Source organism: Aegilops tauschii, chromosome 1 (assembly GCF_002575655.3).
Source record: "Aegilops tauschii subsp. strangulata cultivar AL8/78 chromosome 1, Aet v6.0, whole genome shotgun sequence".
In the NCBI taxonomy this organism is placed as follows: Eukaryota; Viridiplantae; Streptophyta; class Magnoliopsida; order Poales; family Poaceae; genus Aegilops; species Aegilops tauschii.
The window spans coordinates 304,690,222-304,703,817 of record NC_053035.3 but is presented as its reverse complement, the minus strand read 5'-3'; positions in this window follow the sequence as shown (position 1 = coordinate 304,703,817).

Genomic DNA, 13,596 nt, shown 5'->3' with positions numbered 1-13,596 from the left:
CTCTAGGGCATATTTCCAACAGTCTCCCACTTGCACTAGAGTCTATAATCTAGTTACATTGTGATGAATCGAACACCCATAGAGTTCTGGTGTTGATCATGTTTTGCTCTAGGGAGAGGTTTAGTCAACGGATCTGCTACATTCAGGTCCGTATGTACTTTACAAATATCTATGTCTCCATTTTGAACATTTTCACGAATGGAGTTGAAGCGACGCTTGATATGCCTGGTCTTCCTGTGAAACCTGGGCTCCTTGGCAAGGGCAATAGCTCCAGTGTTGTCACAGAAGAGAGTCATCGGGCCCGACGCATTGGGAATAACTCCTAGGTCGGTAATGAACTCCTTCACCCAGATTGCTTCTTGTGCTGCCTCTGAGGCCGCCATGTATTCCGCTTCACATGTAGATCCCGCCACAACGCTTTGCTTGCAACTGCACCAGCTTACTGCCCCACCATTCAAAATATACACGTATCCGGTTTGTGACTTAGAGTCATCCAGATCTGTGTCGAAACTAGCATCGACGTAACACTTTACGACGAGCTCTTCGTCACCTCCATAAACGAGAAACATATCCTTAGTCCTCTTCAGGTACTTCAGGATATTCTTGACCGCTGTCCGGTGTTCCATGCCGGGATTACTTTGGTACCTTCCTACCAAACTTACGGCAAGGTTTACATCGGGTCTGGTACACAACATGGCATACATAATAGACCTTATGGCCGAGGCATAGGGGACGACACTCATCTTTTCTCTATCTTCTGCCGTGGTCGGGCATTGAGCCGTGCTCAATGGCACACCTTGCAATACAGGCAAGAACCCCTTCTTGGACTGATCCATATTGAACTTCTTCAATATCTTGTCAAGGTACGTACTTTGTGAAAGACCAATGAGGCGTCTTGATCTATCTCTATAGATCTTGATGCCTAATATATAAGCAGCTTCTCCAAGGTCCTTCATTGAAAAACACTTGTTCAAGTAGGCCTTTATGCTTCCCAAGAATTCTATATCATTTCCCATCAATAGTATGTCATCCACATATAATATGAGAAATGCTACAGAGCTCCCATTCACTTTCTTGTAAACACAGACTTCTCCATAAGTCTGTGTAAACCCAAACGCTTTGATCATCTCATCAAATCGAATGTTCCAACTCCGAGATGCTTGCACCAGCCCATAGATGGAGCGCTGGAGCTCGCATACCTTGTTAGTATTCTTAGGATCGACAAAACCTTCCGACTGCATCATATACAATTCTTCCTTAAGAAAGTCGTGAAGGAATGCCGTTTTGACGTCCATTTGCCATATCTCATAATCATAGTATGCGGCAATTGCTAACATGATTCGGACGGACTTCAGCTTCGCTACGGGTGAGAAAGTCTCATCGTAGTCAACCCCTTGAACTTGTCGATAACCCTTAGCGACAAGTCGAGCTTTATAGATGGTAACATTACCATCCGCGTCCGTCTTCTTCTTAAAGATCCATTTGTTTTCTATCGCTCGCCGATCATCGGGCAAGTCTGTCAAAGTCCACACTTTGTTTTCATACATGGATCCTATCTCGGATTGCATGGCTTCAAGCCATTTATTGGAATATGGGCCCGCCATTGCTTCTTCATAGTTCGAAGGTTCACCGTTGTCTAACAACATGATTTCCAGGACAGGGTTGCCATACCACTCTGGTGTGGAACGTGTCCTCGTGGACCTACGAAGTTCAGTAGTAACTTGATCTGAAGTACCTTGATCATCATCATTAGCTTCCTCTCTAGTCAGTGCAGGCACCACAGGAACATCTTCCTGAGCTGCGCTACTTTCCGGTTCAAGAGGTAGTACTTCATCAAGTTCCACTTTCCTCCCACTTACTTCTTTCGAGAGAAACTCTTTCTCCAGAAAGGACCCGTTCTTGGCAACAAAGATCTTGCCTTCGGATCTGAGGTAGAAGGTATACCCAATGGTTTCCTTAGGGTATCCTATGAAGACGCATTTTTCCGACTTGGGTTCGAGCTTTTCAGGTTGAAGTTTCTTGACATAAGCATCGCATCCCCAAACTTTTAGAAACGACAGCTTAGGTTTCTTCCCAAACCATAATTCATACGGTGTCGTCTCAACGGATTTCGACGGAGCCCTATTTAAAGTGAATGCGGCAGTCTCTAAAGCATAGCCCCAAAATGAGAGCGGTAGATCGGTAAGAGACATCATAGATCGCACCATATCCAATAGAGTGCGATTACGATGTTCGGACACACCATTTCGCTGAGGTGTTCCAGGCGGCGTGAGTTGTGAAACTATTCCACATTTCCTTAAGTGTGTGCCAAATTCGTGACTCAAATATTCCCCTCCACGATCTGATCGTAAGAACTTTATTTTCCTGTCACGTTGATTCTCAACCTCACTCTGAAATTCCTTGAACTTTTCAAAGGTCTCAGACTTGTGTTTCATTAGGTAGACATACCCATATCTATTCAAGTCATCAGTGAGTGAAAACATAACGATAGCCACCGCGAGCCTCAACACTCATTGGACCGCACACATCAGTATGTATGATTTCCAATAAGTTGGTTGCTCGCTCCATTGTTCCGGAGAACGGAGTCTTGGTCATCTTACCCATGAGGCATGGTTCGCACGTGTCAAATGATTCGTAATCAGGAGACTCCAAAAGTCCATCTGCATGGAGCTTCTTCATGCGTTTGACACCAATGTGACCAAGACGGCAGTGCCACAAGTATGTGGGACTATCAGTATCAACCTTACATCTTTTGGTATTAACACTATGAATATGTGTAACACTACGTTCGAGATTCATTAAGAATAAACCATTAACCAGCGGGGCATGACCATAAAACATATCTCTCATATAAATAGAACAACCATTATTCTCGGATTTAAATGAGTAGCCATCTCGAATTAAACGAGATCCTGATACAATGTTCATGCTCAAAGCTGGCACTAAATAACAATTATTGAGGTTTAAAACTAATCCCGTAGGTAAATGTAGAGGTAGCGTGCCGACGGCGATCACATCGACCTTGGAACCATTCCCGACGCGCATCGTCACCTCGTCCTTTGCCAGTCTCCGTTTATTCCGCAGCTCCTGCTTTGAGTTACAAATATGAGCAACCGCACTGGTATCAAATACCCAGGAGCTACTACGAGTGCTGGTAAGGTACACATCAATAACATGTATATCACATATACCTTTGGTGTTGCCGGCCTTCTTGTCCGCCAAGTACTTGGGGCAGTTCTGCTTCCAGTGACCACTTCCCTTGCAATAAAAGCACTCAGTCTCAGGCTTGGGTCCATTCTTTGGCTTCTTCCCGGCAACTGGCTTACCGGGTGCGGCAACTCCCTTGCCGTCCTTCTTGAAGTTCTTCTTACCCTTGCCTTTCTTGAACTTAGTGGTTTTATTCACCATCAACACTTGATGTTCCTTTTTGATCTCCACCTCCACTGATTTCAGCATTGAATATACCTCAGGAATGGTCTTTTCCATCCCCTGCATATTGAAGTTCATCATAAAGCTCTTGTAGCTCGGTGGAAGCGACTGAAGGATTCTGTCAATGACCGCGTCATCCGGGAGATTAACTCCCAGCTGAGTCAAGCGGTTGTGTAACCCAGACATTTTGAGTATGTGCTCACTGACAGAACTATTTTCCTCCATCTTACAACTGAAGAACTTGTCGGAGACTTCATATCTCTCGACCCGGGCATGAGCTTGGAAAACCATTTTCAGCTCTTCGAACATCTCATATGCTCCGTGTTGCTCAAAACGCTTTTGGAGCCCCGGTTCTAAGCTGTAAAGCATGCCGCACTGAATGAGGGAGTAATCATCAGCACGCTGCTGCCAAGCGTTCATAACGTCTTGGTTCCCTGGGATGGGTGCGTCACCTAGCGGTGCTTCTAGGACATAATCTTTCTTGGCTGCAATGAGGATGATCCTCAGGTTCCGGACCCAGTCCGTATAGTTGCTGCCATCATCTTTCAGCTTGGTTTTCTCTAGGGACGCGTTGAAGTTGAGGGCAACATTAGCGTGGGCCATTTGATCTACAAGACATATTGTAAAGATTTTAGACTAAGTTCATGATAATTAAGTTCATCTAATCAAATTATTCAATGAACTCCCACTCAGATAGACATCCCTCTAGTCATCTAAGTGAAACATGATCCGAGTCAACTAGGCCATGTCCGATCATCACGTGAGACGGACTAGTCAACATCGGTGAACATCTTCATGTTGATCGTATCTTCTATACGACTCATGCTCGACCTTTCGGTCTTCCGTGTTCCGAGGCCATGTCTGTACATGCTAGGCTCGTCAAGTCAACCTAAGTGTATTGCGTGTGTAAATCTGGCTTACACCCGTTGTATTCGAACGTTAGAATCTATCACACCCGATCATCACGTGGTGCTTCGAAACAACGAACCTTCGCAACGGTGCACAGTTAGGGGGAACACTTTCTTGAAATTATTGCGAGGGATCATCTTATTTAAGCTACCGTCGTTCTAAGCAAATAAGATGTAAAACATGATAAACATCACATGCAATCAAATAGTGACATGATATGGCCAGTATCATATTGCTCCTTTGATCTCCATCTTCGGGGCGCCATGATCATCTTCGTCACCGGCATGACACCATGATCTCCATCATCATGATCTCCATCATCGTGTCTTCATGAAGTTGTCACGCCAACGATTACTTCTACTTCTATGGCTAACGTGTTTAGCAATAAAGTAAAGTAATTTACATGGCGTTATTCAATGACACGCAGGTCATACAAAAAATAAAGACAACTCCTATGGCTCCTGCCGGTTGTCATACTCATCGACATGCAAGTCGTGATTCCTATTACAAGAACATGATCAATCTCATACATCACATATATTTCATTCATCACATCCTTTTGGCCATATCACATCACAAGGCATATGCTGCAAAAACAAGTTAGACGTCCTCTAATTGTTGTTGCATGTTTTTACGTGGCTTCTATAGGTTTCTAGCAAGAACGTTTCTTACCTACGTAAAACCACAACGTGATATGCCAACTTCTATTTACCCTTCATAAGGACCCTTTTCATCGAATCCGATTCGACTAAAGTGGGAGAGACAGACACCCGCTCGCCACCTTATGCAACTAGTGCATGTCAGTCGGTGGAACCTGTCCACGTAAGCGTACGTGTAAGGTCGGTCCGGGCCGCTTCATCCCACGATGCCGCCGAAACAAGATAAGACTAGTAGTGGCAAGAAAATTGACAACATCTACGCCCACAACAAGTTTGTGTTCTACTCGTGCATAGAAACTACGCATAGACCTAGCTCATGATGCCACTTTTGGGGATCGTAGCAGAAATTTAAAATTTACTACGTATCACCAAGATCAATCTATGGAGTCATCTAGCAACAAGAGAGAGGGGAGTGCATCTACATACCCTTGTAGATCGCGCGCGGAAGCGTTCAAGAGAACGGGGTTGATGGAGTCGTACTCGTCGTGATCCAAATCACCGATGATCCTAGCGCCGAACGGACGGCACCTCCGCGTTCAACACACGTACGAAGCGGGGACGTCTCCTCCTTCTTGATCCAGCAAGGGGGGAGGAGAAGTTGATGGAGATCCAGCAGCACGACGGCGTGGTGGTGGAAGTAGCGGGATCCCGGCAGGGCTTCGCCAAGCGCAAGCGGGGAGGAAGAGGTGTCACGGGAGGGAGGGAGGCGCCAGGGCTTGGGGTGCTGCTCCCATGCGCCTCCCCACTATATATAGGGGTGGAGGGGGCTGGTTTCTTGCCCTCCAAGTCCATTGGGGAGTTGGCAAAGGTGGGGAAAAGAAATCCCATCATTTCCCTTCCCCACCGATTGTTATCCCCCTTTTTTAGGGATCTTGATCTTATCCCTTCGAGATATGATCTTATTCCTTCTAAGGTGGGATCTTGGTGCGCCTTGACCAGGGGTGTGGGGACTTGCCCCCACTACCCACGTTCATGTGGCTCCCCCCATGCAGGTGGGCCCCACTTCGGAACCTTCTAGAACCTTCCCGGTACAATACCGAAAAATCCCGAACATTTTCCGGTGGCCAAAATAGGACTTCCCATATATAAATCTTTACCTCCGGACCATTCCGGAACTCCTCGTGACGTCCGGGATCTCATCTAGGACTCCGAACAACTTTCGGTTAACCGCATACTAATATCTCTACAACTCTAGCGTCACCGAACCTTAAGTGTGTAGACCCTACGGGTTCGGGAGACATGCAAACATGACCGAGACGACTCTCCGGTCAATAACCAACAGCGGGATCTGGATACCCATGTTGGCTCCCACATGTTCCACGATGATCTCATCGGATGAACCACGATGTCGAGGATTCAATCAATCCCGTATACAATTCCCTTTGTCAATCGGTACGTTACTTGCCCGAGATTCGATCGTCGGTATCCCAATACCTTGTTCAATCTCGTTACCGGCCAGGCACTTTACTCGTACCGTAATGCATGATCCCGTGACCAAACACTTGGTCACATTGAGCTCATTATGATGATGCATTACAGAGTGGGCCCAGAGATACCTCTCCGTCATACGGAGTGACAAATCCCAGTCTCGATTCGTGCCAACCCAACAGACACTTTCGGAGATACCCGTAGTGCACCTTTATAGCCACCCAATTACGTTGTGACGTTTGGCACAGCCAAACCACTCCTATGGTATCCGGGAGTTGCACAATCTCATGGTCTAAGGAAATGATACTTGACATTTGGAAAAGCTCTAGCAAACGAACTACACGATCTTGTGCTATGCTTAGGATTGGGTCTTGTCCATCACATCATTCTCCTAATGATGTGATCCCGTTATCAATGACATCCAATGTCCATAGTCAGGAAACCATGACTATCTGTTGATCAACGAGCTAGTCAACTAGAGGCTCACTAGGGACATGTTGTGGTCTATGTATTCACTGTTGGGGAACGTAGCAGAAATTCAAAATTTTCTACGCATCACCAAGATCAATCTATGGAGTTTACTAGCAACGAGAGGGAAGGAGTGCATCTACATACCCTTGTAGATCGCGAGCGGAAGCGTTCAAGAGAACGGGGTTGATGGAGTCGTACTCGTCGTGATCCAAATCATCGATGATCCTAGCGCCGAACGGACGGCACCTCCGCGTTCAACACACGTACGGAGCAGCGATGTCTCCTCCTTCTTGATCCAGCAAGGGGGGAGGAGAGGTTGATGGAGATCCAGCAGCACGACGGCGTGGTGGAAGAAGTAGCGGGATCCCGGCAGGGCTTCGCCAAGCGCAAACGGGGAGGAAGAAGTGTCACGGGAGGGAGAGGGAGGCGCCAGGGCTTGGGTATTGCTGCCCTCCCTTCCCCCCACTATATATAGGGCCAAGGGAGAGGGGGGCGCAGCCTTGGCCCTTCCTCCAAGGAAGGGTGCGGCCAGGGAGGAGTCCTTTCCCCCCAAGGCACCTCGGAGGTGCCTTCCCCCTTTAGGACTCTCCCTTTTCCTTATCTCTTGGCGCATGGGCCTCTTGGGGCTGGTGCCCTTGGCCCATATAGGCCAAGGCGCACCCCCTACAGCCCATGTGGCCCCCCGGGGCTGGTGGACCCCCGGACCCCTTTCGGCACTCCCGGTACAATACCGATAAAGTGCGAAACTTTTCCGGCGACCAAAATAAGACTTCCCATATATAAATCTTTACCTCCGGACCATTCCGGAACTCCTCGTGACGTCCGGGATCTCATCCGGGACTCTGAACAACTTTCGGTTTACCGCATACTAATATCTCTATAACCCTAGCGTCACCGAACCTTAAGTGTGTAGACCCTACGGGTTCGGGAGACATGCAGACATGACCGAGACGACTCTCCGGTCAATAACCAACAGCGGGATCTGGATACCCATGTTGGCTCCCACATGCTCCTCGATGATCTCATCGGATAAACCACGATGTCGAGGATTCAATCAATCCCGTACCCAATTCCCTTTGTTAATCGGTATGTTACTTGCCCGAGATTCGATCGTCGTTATCCCTATACCTTGTTCAATCTCGTTACCGGCAAGTCTCTTTACTCGTTCCGTAACTCACATCATCCCATGATCAACTCCTTGGTCACATTGTGCACATTATGATGATGTCCTACCGAGTGGGCCCAGAGATACCTCTCCGTTTACACGGAGTGACAAATCCCAGTCTCGATTCGTGCCAACCCTACAGACACTTTCGGAGATACCCGTAGTGCACCTTTATAGCCACCCAGTTACGTTGTGACGTTTGGTACACCCAAAGCATTCCTACGGTATCCGGGAGTTGCACAATCTCATGGTCTAAGGAAATGATACTTGACATTAGAAAAGCTCTTAGCAAACGAACTACACGATCTTGTGCTAGGCTTAGGATTGGGTCTTGTCCTTCACATCATTCTCCTAATGATGTGATCCCGTTATCAACGACATCCAATGTCCATGGTCAGGAAACCGTAACCATCTATTGATCAACGAGCTAGTCAACTAGAGGCTTACTAGGGACATGGTGTTGTCTATGTATCCACACATGTATCTGAGTTTCCTATCAATACAATTCTAGCATGGATAATAAATGATTATCATGAACAAGGAAATATAATAATAACCTATTTATTATTGCCTCTAGGGCATATTTCCAACAGTCTCCCACTTGCACTAGAGTCAATAATCTAGTTCACATCACCATGTGATTAACACTGACAGGTCACATCACCATGTGACCAACATCCAAGAGTTTACTAGAGTCAACAATCTAGTTCACATCACTATGTGATTAACACTCAATGAGTTCTGGTTTGATCATGTTATGCTTGTGAGAGAGGTTATTAATCAACGGGTCTGAACCTTTCAGATCCGTGTGTGCTTTATGAATATCTATGTCATCTTGTGGATGCTACCACGCGCTACTTGGAGCCATTTCAAATAACTGCTCTACTATACGAATCCGGTTTACTACTCAGAGTCATCCGGATTAGTGTCAAAGTTCGCATCGACGTAACCCGTTACGACGAACTCCTTTTCACCTCCATAATCGAGAAAATTCCTTAGTCCACTAGATACTAAGGATAAGTTCGACCGCTGTCATGTGATCCATTCCCGGATCACTATTGTACCCCTTGACCAACTCATGGCAAGGCACACTCCATGTGCGGTACGCAGCATAGCATACTGTAGAGCCTACGTCTGAAGCATAGGGGACGACCTTCGTCCTTTCTCTCTTCTGCTGTGGTCAGGTCTTGAGTCTTACTCAATACTCACACCTTGTAACACAGCCAAGAACTCCTTCTTTGCTGATCTATTTTGAACTCTTTCAAAATCATGTCAAGGTGTGCGTTCTTTGAAAGTATCATCAGGCGTCTTGATCTATCTCTATAGATCTTGATGCCCAATATGTAAGCAGCTTTATCCAGGTCTTCCTTTGAAAAACTTCTTTCAAACAACCCTTTATGCTTTCCAGAAATTCTACATCATTTCGGATCAACAATATGTTATTCACATATACTTATCAGAAATGTTGTAGCGCTCCCACTCACTTTATTGTAAATACAAGTTTCTAACAAGCTTTGTATAAACCCAAAAATTTTGATCACTCCATCAAAGCGTATATTCTGACTACGAGACGCTTGCTCTAATCCATGGAAGGATCGCTGGAGCTAGCATACCTTTTAGCATCCTTAGGATCGACAAAACCCTTTTGATTGTATCACATACAACCTTTCCTTACGAAAACTGGTAAGGAAACTTGTTTTGACATCCATCTGCCAGATTTCATAAATGCGGCTAATGCAAACATGATTCCGATGGACTTAAGCATCACTACGGATGAGAAAATCTCATCGTAGTCAACTCCTTGAACTTGTGGAAATACTATTTGCCACAAGTCGAGCTTCATAGACGATAACATTACCGTCCACGTCCGTCTTCTTCTTAAAGATCCATTTATCTCGGATTTCATGGCTTCTAACCATTTGTCGGAATATGGGCCCACCATCGCTTCTCCACAGCTCATAGGTTCATCGTTGTCCAACAACATGACTCCCAAGACAGGATTACGCATTACTCTGAAGTAGTACGCATCCTCGTCGTCCTACGAGGTTTGGTAGTGACTTGATCCGAAGTTTCACGATCACTATCATAAGCTTCCACTTCAATTGGTGTAGGTGCCACAGGAACAACTTCCTGTGCCCTGCTACACACTAGTTGAAGTGACGGTTCAATAACCTTATCAAGTCTCCACCATCCTCCCACTCAATTCTTTCGAGAGAAACTTTTCCTCGAGAAAGGACCCATTTCTAGAAGCAATTACTTTTGCTTCCAGATCTGAAATAGGAGGTATACCCAACTGTTTTGGGTATTCTAGGAAGATGCATTTATCCGCTTTGGGTTCGAGCTTATCAGCCTGAAACTTTTTCACATAAGCATCGCAGCCCCAAACTTTTAAGAAACGACAACTTAGGTTTCTCTAAACGGTGTCGTCTCAACGGAATTGCGTGGTGCCCCTTTTAAAGTGAATGCGGTTGTCTCTAATGCCTAACCCATAAATGATAGTTGTAATTCGATAAGAGACATCATGGTATGCACCATATCCAATAGGGTGCAGTTATGATGTTCGGACACACCATCACACTGTGGTGTTCCAGGCTGTATTAATTGTGAAACACTTTCCACAATGTCTTAATTGTGTGCCAAACTCGTAACTCAGATATCTCTATGATCATATCATAGACATTTTATCCTCTTGTCACGACGATCTTCAACTTCACTCTGAAATTACTTGAACCTTTCAATAATTCAGACTTGTGTTTCATCAAGTAAATACACTCAGCATCTACTCAAATCATCTGTGAAGTAAGAACATAACGATATCCACTGCATGCCTCAGCACTCATTGGACTGCATACATCAAAATGTATTACTTCCAACAAGTTGCTCTCTTGTTCCATCTTACTGAAAACGAGGACTTTTAGTCATCTTTCCCATGTGGTGTGATTTGCATGTCTCAAGTGATTCGAAATCAAGTGAGTCCAAACGATCCATCTGCATGGAGTTTCTTCATGCATATATACCAATAGACATGGTTCGCATGTCTCAATCTTTTCAAAAACGAGTGAGTCCAAAGATCCATCTACATGGAGCTTCTTCATGCGTTCTATACCAATATGACTCAAATGGCAGTGCCACAAGTATGTGGAACTATCATTACTATTTTATATCTTTTGGCACGAACATGTGTATCACTACGATCGAGATTCATTTTAGGTGCAAGACCATTGAAGGTATTATTCAAATAAACAGAGTAACCATTATTCTCCTTAAATGAATAACCGTATTGCGATAAACATTATCCAATCATGCTCAATGCAAACACCAAATCTCGATGGTAGAGGGAGCATGCGATGCTTGATCACATCAACCTTGGAAACACTTCCAACACATATCGTCATCTCACCTTTAGCCAGTCTCCATTTATTCCGCAACTTTTATTTTGAGTTACTAACACTTAGCAACCGAACCGGTATCCAATACCCTGGTGCTGCTAGGAGTACTAGTAAAGTACACATTCATATAATGTATATCCAATATACTTCTGTCGACCTAGTCTGCCTTCTCATCTACCAAGTATCTAGGGTAGTACTGCTTCAGTGACCGTTCCCCTCATTACAGAAGCACTTAGTCTCGGGTTTGGGTTCAACCTTGGGATTCTTCACTAGAGCAGCAAATGACTTGCTGTTTCATGAAGTATCCCTTTTGCCCTTGCCCTTCTTAAACTAGTGGTTTTACTAACCATCAACAATTGATGCTCCTTCTTGATTTCTACTTTCGCGGTGTCAAACATCGCGAATAGCTCAAGGATCATCATAACTATCCCTGATATGTTATAGTTCATAACGAAGCTCTACTAGCTTGGTGGCAGTGACTATGGAGAACCATCACTATCTCATCTGGGAGAGTAACTCCCACTCGATTCAAGCGATTGTGGTACTCAGACAATCTGAGCACATGCTCAACGATTGAGCTTTTCTCCCTTAGTTTGTTGGCTTGAGAAACTTGTCAGAGGTCTCATACCTCTTGACGTGGGCACTAGTCTGAAATCCCAATTTCAGTCTTCGGAACATCTCATATGTTCTGCGACGTTTCAAAACCGTCTTTGGTGCCACAATTCTAAACCGTTAGCATTACGCACTGAACTATCATGTAGTTATCAAAACGTGTATGTCAGATGTTCCGCAACATCTACAGGCGACGCTGAGGTTCAGCACACCGAGCGGTGCATTAAGGACATAAGCCTTCTGTGTAGCAATGAGGACAATCCTCAGTTTACGGACCCAGTCCGCATAATTGCTACTACTAACTTTCAACTAAATTTTCTCTAGGAACATATCTTAAATAGTAGAACTAAAGCGTATGACATAATTTGCAAAGACCTTTTGACTATGTTCATGATAATGAAGTTCATCTGATTATGGAACTCCCACTCAGATAGACATCCCTCTAGTCATCTAAGCGATACATGATCCGAGTCAAACTAGGCCGTGTCCGATCATCACGTGAGACGGACTAGTCATCATCGGTGAACATCTCCATGTTGATCGTATCTATACGACTCATGCTCGACCTTTCGGTCTCTTGTGTTCCGAGGCCATGTCTGTACATGCTAGGCTCGTCAAGTCAACCTAAGTGTTTCGCATGTGTTCCGAGGCCATGTCTGTACATGCTAGGCTCGTCAACACCCGTTGTATTCGAACGTTAGAATCTATCACACCCGATCATCACGTGGTGCTTCGAAACAACGAACCTTCGCAACGGTGCACAGTTAGGGGGAACAAGTCTCTTGAAATTATTATAAGGGATCATCTTACTTACTACCGTCGTTCTAAGCAAATAAGATGCATAACATGATAAACATCACATGCAATCAAATAGTGACATGATATGGCCAATATCATTTTGCTCCTTTGATCTCCATCTTCGGGGCACCATGATCATCTTTGTCACCGGCATGACACCATGATCTCCATCATCATGATCTCCATCATTGTGTCTTCATGAAGTTGTCACGCCAACGATTACTTCTACTTCTATGGCTAACGCGCTTAGCAATAAAGTAAAGTAATTTACATGGCGTTATTCAATGACACGCAGGTCATACAAAAAATAAAGACAACTCCAATGGCTCCTGCCGGTTGTCATACTCATCGACATGCAAGTCGTGATTCCTATTACAAGAATATGATCAATCTCATACATCACATATATCATTCATCACATCTTCTGGCCATATCACATCACATAGCACATGCTGCAAAAACAAGTTAGACGTCCTCTAATTGTTGTTGCAAGTTTTTACGTGGCATGTATAGGTTTCTAGAAGAACGTTTCTTACCTACGTAAGAGCCACAACGTGATATGCCAATTTCTATTTACCCTTCATAAGGACCCTTTTCATCGAATCCGTTCCGACTAAAGTGGGAGAGACAGACACCCGCTAGCCACCTTATGCAACTAGTGCATGTCAGTCGGTGGAACCTGTCTCACGTAAGCGTACATGTAAGGTCGGTCCAGGCCGCTTCATCCCACAATGCC